A 7,407-nucleotide genomic window follows, 5' to 3' on the forward strand; every position below is an offset into this window, starting at 1 on the left:
CCGAAGACCGAAATGCCGAACCGAAAAAAACGAGACCGAAGCCGAATAAACCGGAACCAATATATTCGGTACTACGATCGGTTAGCATCATGAGAAAACCGAAATTAATTCGGTGCATTTGGGTTTGACCCGCGGGTACCCGAACAGACCGAAGACCGACTAAAATAGCCCCGCAGGCCGAAGCTCCTTATATTTCCCCAAATGTGCTCCTTACCTGCCCTGCTCGCAGATCCCCCAAATCCCCAATTTCCCCTACCCCGATCTGCTGCCATGACCGACCTTAGCTATTCGATTCTCTGTTTAATGCTCGATTCTTTCCAATCCGAAATTCCTGGCCCTTTCCAGTGTTCCGTATGGCCAAATCGTGCATATATCGCCGCCCCGACAGCGAATCATTCACCGAAGACGAGGTACTCGAAACCCTAGCAGGCGCCCCTGAACTGGGAGATGGATCCTTGAGTCCTCCGCGGAGCTCAAGCACCGTTGGCTGCACAACCTCCCTGCAGATTCACCACTCTTGAGAACAAGAACGGGTTGACATCCATAGCCCATAGGAAGGGCTGGGCGTTCGGTTCCCCCGAACCATTCGGGTCGGTGCTTCGGTCTTTTAGAAAATTCGGTTGTCCAAAAAATACTGACCGATCGGTCAATGGCAAAAGCAGTAACCGATGAATAACCACATCGAGATTTCGGTTCGGACATCGGTCCTGACCGAACAGCCCGAATATTTAAATACTAAGAGGAATCGTTGCACACTTACACTGCACACTAAATAACCCTGAAGATTTAATGATGACAGGAATTGTTGCACACTTGCAGAGTTGCACTGCACACTGAGCAACCTGAACATTTAATAATTTAATAGTGACAGGAATCGCTGCACACTGAAACAACCCTCATTATTTAATAAGTGCAGTAGTGGCTACACTATTTCCAGCTCCTTTTTGCCAAAACTATCCACTTTCCTATCTATTCTTAACAATCAGGAAGAACAAACAATTGATAATATATAGCAGCATGATGTAGACTTAGTACATATACCGATATACGACATAAGAATATTATCAGCACAAAACAATAGTTTAGCATGCACATGAATTGGGTCCCAACACTGGAAATAACTGGTAAATTTTGACGACAAACACACTTAGTTTTCAAGACTTAAATTTAAAACATGGAACGAACGCAACAGGCAGCGTACAATAGCATTATTGCTGCAATCCCCCAATTTCTAAACTTCAAGTATTATTGCTTCTGCTCCAGCAACTATTAGTAGTTTATTTAGAACCGCAGCTAACCAAAAAGAACATCTGGAATATGAACAATAATTTAGTTGAGTTGTTCACAGATAGAAACATAAATATATTATTATTTTGATCTGAATTGAAGCAGCAAGATGAATTCTTATAACCCAGAAGTGGAAGCTCACCAATCGTTAAGTAGGCTTTGCGGTGGTGGGGGGCTTGCCATTGCTTTGGGGCTTGACTTTCTCCTTATATTCCGCGATTAACTCTGATAAACAACAATGGTGGAAGCAAGCATTAAATAAGAACAAACGAACACATATTACATAATGGAATATTAATTGAATCAAGTTACCTTGTTCGAGCTTGGTCAATTCTTCAGCGTTCTCTACTATGCTGACATGAGTACCATATCGAAGCCAATCCTGAGTGCACACAAGGGCTTCAACCATGAATGGAGTCAGAGAAGATCTGAACTCATCGAGAATACGCCCACTAGTAGAGAATGCAGACTCTGATGCAACAGTGGATATGGGGATTGCCAAAACATCCCGTGCCAAGCATGCCAATATAGGAAGCCTAGATGAGTTAACCTTCCACCAATCTAATATGTCAATTTTTGGGCCATCGTCTTGAGGCTCCTCAGCAAGAAACTTGTCCAACTCAGACTTGCTGCTGCTGCTACCGCCACTGTTCAACCTCATTTTTTTTGGCAATCAAGGATCTCAACATGCTTGCACGCCCTCCGATTGATTCAACTTCTCGAGAAGCACTACTTTGAGCTGATGCAACATTTGGAGCATACATCAGCCTATAGTCCTCGAATAAATCTCTAAGACAAGTACTGACTGCAACCCACACCTTAGGCCCTTTGTCCTCCCCATACATTTCTAAAATGGCAAACTGTGTGTATTCCGAAAGCTTGTACCTGCATCGCAAAATGAAAATAAAAACTTTAATTTGTGATCTTGCGATATAAGAAAACATTACATAATGAAGAATAGTTGACTATAATACTTGTACTTTTTTTATACCTTGGATCAAGTGTCGTTGCAATGAAAATTAGCAAGTTGAAGTTCTCCTTTTCCTTCCCCTTCTTGCTGGTATCGAGCTCATGCCAATTGCCCCAGTATTTATCAAACTTATCCTTCATCCTCTCTGCCATTGCAATTTGCAACCAATCCTCACTTTCCATCCAACTTTGCACTAACATATTCACCTCACCAATCTCATGGAAAAAAGCTATTAGCAGTCACGTACAATGAGGCAGAAACACGAGTTGTTAGATCTGCAAAATGTGCAAGAAAATCTGCCAACTTCTTGACATTCTCCGAGTCCAGCTCATCCGGAACTCCAACACCCTTCTCCTTACCTTTATCGGTAAGTAGATCAACTACAAAGTAAGGATCTTCATCCGCATACCTTGCAAAAACTTTCTCATAGCTAACAGCAGCCTTCAACATATAGTATGTTGAGTTCCACCTAGTGCTCACATCAAGAATCAAGAAGGCCTTGGTTGCAAGCTTCTCAAGGTCAGCACATTCTTTGAACTTAATCATCCTACTTGGGCTATTTCTCACATATCTAACAGCAGCACGCACGCGCTTGATTGAAATATCAACTTCTTTTAGACCATCTGTAACTATTAAGTTGACAATATGGGCAGCACACCTCATGTGGAGATATTTGCCTCCAGCTATGCAAGTCTTAGCTTTATTCAGTTCCTTTCTCATGTAACCAATACCACCATCATTATTACTAGCATTATCAGCAGTAATGGTCATGACCTTCTCTATCCCCCAATCGATCAAAGTTTTTTGCAAGTGTTTCCCAATATCATCTCCTTTACGACCCTTAACCTTGAAAAAGCTAATGACTTTCTTGTGAAGTTTCCATTCTTTACAAATGAAGTGTGCAGTAACAGTCATGTAGCTATCTTTTTGTTCAGAAGTCCAACCATCACTTGTGAGACACACTCTTTCACGTTGTTCTTTAAGGAAAAGTTTCAGTTTAGCCTTTTGTTCAAAATATGTGCGAACAACATCCCTAGTGCATGTTCTCCTAGATGGAACAGATAAACGTGGGCATGCTTTAGATATGAACTTTTTAAACCCAGATTTTTCACCAAATGCAAATGGGAGTTCATCTTCTATTATCATTTCAGCAAAAGCAGCCCTAATAGCATCAGGATCAAATTTCCAAGCATGCACACTATCACCATGATTAACTTGAAGCACAGCTTGCTTATCATCACCAATATTCCTATGGGGATTACGCTTGCAAATATTAAAATGTTTGCGTAAAGCTGATGTACCATTAATCACGGGATGAGCGTTGATGTCATTCTTGCAGTAGTTGCATTTTCCCTTCTGCAAGACACCATCAACTATGACCTTTTCGAAGTGGTTCCACATCTCTGATCTCGAAGCCATCCGCCTTCGGGCGTCTTTCTTTTCAACCTCCACAACTTCACCCTTCCTCGTCCCATTCCCGTCATCCTCCTTCTCTGCTTGTGCTACTTGCATCTCACCAGCGACACCACACCCACTAGCCTTCTCCATGTCCATAGGTACTGTACCACCAACTATCAAAGTTGAAGTAGGCATAGCACCTTCTGTCTCGATGAACTCACGAGGCTCGGAGGACATCTACAATCAAACATAGTTGCTTTGATCAATAAGGATTCCCTCATGAAAAGATGGAAGCAGATTGTAGTAAAGAGTAATGGTAAATTCATCAGCCAAATTCAGAAGTTGCAGGCATAATTATGAAAAAAAAAATCAGAAGTTGCAGGCATAATTCATCAGCCAAATTCAGAAAAAAAATTCATAATTATGCCTGCAACTTCTGATTTTTTTTCATAATTATGCCTGCAACTTCTGAATTTGGCTGATGAATTTACCATTACTGTTTACTACAATCTGCTTCCATCTTTTCATGAGGGAATCCTTATTGATCAAAGCAACTATGTTTGATTGTAGATGTCCTCCGAGCCTCGTGAGTTCATCGAGACAGAAGCTGCTATGCCTACTTCAAATTTGATAGTTGGTGGTACAGTACCTATGGACATGGAGAAGGCTAGTGGGTGTGGTGTCGCTGGTGAGGTGCAAGTAGCACAAGCAGAGAAGGAGGATGACGGGAATGAGACGAGGAAGGGTGAAGTTGTGGAGGTTGAAAAGAAAGACGCCCGAAGGCGGATGGCTTCGAGATCAGAGATGTGGAACCACTTCGAAAAGGTCATAGTTGATGGTGTCTTGGAGAAGGGAAAATGCAACTACTGCAAGAATGACATCAGCGCTCATCCCGTGATTAATGGTACATCAGCTTTACGCAAACATTTTAATATTTGCAAGCGTAATCCCCATAGGAATATTGGTGATGATAAGCAAGCTGTGCTTCAAGTTAATCATGGTGATAGTGTGCATGCTTGGAAATTTGATCCTGATGCTATTAGGGCTGCTTTTGCTGAAATGATAATAGAAGATGAACTCCCATTTGCATTTGGTGAAAAATCTGGGTTTAAAAAGTTCATATCTAAAGCATGCCCACGTTTATCTGTTCCATCTAGGAGAACATGCACTAGGGATGTTGTTCGCACATATTTTGAACAAAAGGCTAAACTGAAACTTTTCCTTAAAGAACAACGTGAAAGAGTGTGTCTCACAACTGATGGTTGGACTTCTGAACAAAAAGATAGCTACATGACTGTTACTGCACACTTCATTTGTAAAGAATGGAAACTTCACAAGAAAGTCATTAGCTTTTTCAAGGTTAAGGGTCGTAAAGGAGATGATATTGGGAAACACTTGCAAAAAACTTTGATCGATTGGGGGATAGAGAAGGTCATGACCATTACTGCTGATAATGCTAGTAATAATGATGGTGGTATTGGTTACATGAGAAAGGAACTGAATAAAGCTAAGACTTGCATAGCTGGAGGCAAATATCTCCACATGAGGTGTGCTGCCCATATTGTCAACTTAATAGTTACAGATGGTCTAAAAGAAGTTGATATTTCAATCAAGCGCGTGCGTGCTGCTGTTAGATATGTGAGAAATAGCCCAAGTAGGATGATTAAGTTCAAAGAATGTGCTGACCTTGAGAAGCTTGCAACCAAGGCCTTCTTGATTCTTGATGTGAGCACTAGGTGGAACTCAACATACTATATGTTGAAGGCTGCTGTTAGCTATGAGAAAGTTTTTGCAAGGTATGCGGATGAAGATCCTTACTTTGCAGTTGATCTACTTACCGATAAAGGTAAGGAGAAGGGTGTTGGAGTTCCGGATGAGCTGGACTCGGAGAATGTCAAGAAGTTGGCAGATTTTCTTGCACATTTTGCAGATCTGACAACTCGTGTTTCTGCCTCATTGTACGTGACTGCTAATAGCTTTTTTCCATGAGATTGGTGAGGTGAATATGTTAGTGCAAAGTTGGATGGAAAGTGAGGATTGGTTGCAAATTGCAATGGCAGAGAGGATGAAGGATAAGTTTGATAAATACTGGGGCAATTGGCATGAGCTCGATACCAGCAAGAAGGGGAAGGAAAAGGAGAACTTCAACTTGCTAATTTTCATTGCAACGACACTTGATCCAAGGTAAAAAAAAAGTACAAGTATTATAGTCAACTATTCTTCATTATGTAATGTTTTCTTATATCGCAAGATCACAAATTAAAGTTTTTATTTTCATTTTGCGATGCAGGTACAAGCTTTCGGAATACACACAGTTTGCCATTTTAGAAATGTATGGGGAGGACAAAGGGCCTAAGGTGTGGGTTGCAGTCAGTACTTGTCTTAGAGATTTATTCGAGGACTATAGGCTGATGTATGCTCCAAATGTTGCATCAGCTCAAAGTAGTGCTTCTCGAGAAGTTGAATCAATCGGAGGGCGTGCAAGCATGTTGAGATCCTTGATTGCCAAAAAAATGAGGTTGAACAGTGGCGGTAGCAGCAGCAGCAAGTCTGAGTTGGACAAGTTTCTTGCTGAGGAGCCTGAAGACGATGGCCCAAAAATTGACATATTAGATTGGTGGAAGGTTAACTCATCTAGGTTTCCTATATTGGCATGCTTGGCACGTGATGTTTTGGTAATCCCCATATCCACTGTTGCATCAGAGTCTGCATTCTCTACTAGTGGGAGTATTCTCGATGAGTTCACATCTTCTCTGACTCCATTCATGGTTGAAGCCCTTGTGTGCACTCAGGATTGGCTTCGATGTGGTACTCATGTCAGCATAGTAGAGAACGCTGAGGAATTGACCAAGCTCGAACAAGGTAACTTGATTCAATTAATATTCCATTATGTAATATGTGTTCGTTTGTTCTTATTTAATGCTTGCTTCCACCATTGTTGTTTATCAGCGTTAATCGCGGAATATAAGGAGAAAGTCAAGCCCCAAAGCAATGGCAAGCCCCCCACCACCGCAAAGCCTACTTAACGATTGGTGAGCTTCCACTTCTGGGTTATAAGAATTCATCTTGCTGCTTCAATTCAGATCAAAATAATAATATATTTATGTTTCTATTTGTGAACAACTCAACTAAATTATTGTTCATATTCCAGATGTTCTTTTTGGTTGGCTGCGGTTCTAAATAAACTACTAATAGTTGCTGGAGCAGAAGCAATAATACTTGAAGTTTAGAAATTGGGGGATTGCAGCAATAATGCTATTGTACGCTGCCTGTTGCGTTTGTTCCATGTTTTAAATTTAAGTCTTGAAAACTAAGTGTGTTTGTCGTTAAAATTTACCAGTTATTTCCAGTGTTGGGACCCAATTCATGTGCACGCTAAACTATTGTTTTGTGCTGATAATATTCTTATGTCGTATATCGGTATATGTACTAAGTCTACATCATGCTGCTATATATTATCAATTGTTTGTTCTTCCTGATTGTTAAGAATAGATAGGAAAGTGGATAGTTTTGGCAAAAAGGAGCTGGAAATAGTGTAGCCACTACTGCACTTATTAAATAATGAGGGTTGTTTCAGTGTGCAGCGATTCCTGTCACTATTAAATTATTAAATGTTCAGGTTGCTCAGTGTGCAGTGCAACTCTGCAAGTGTACAGCGATTCCTGCCATCATTAAATATTCAGGGTTGTTTAGTGTGCAGTGTAAGTGTGCAACGATTCCTCTTAGTATTTAAATATTCGGGCTGTTCGGTC

The sequence above is a fragment of the Hordeum vulgare genome, chromosome 7H (assembly GCF_904849725.1).
Source record: "Hordeum vulgare subsp. vulgare chromosome 7H, MorexV3_pseudomolecules_assembly, whole genome shotgun sequence".
In the NCBI taxonomy this organism is placed as follows: Eukaryota; Viridiplantae; Streptophyta; class Magnoliopsida; order Poales; family Poaceae; genus Hordeum; species Hordeum vulgare.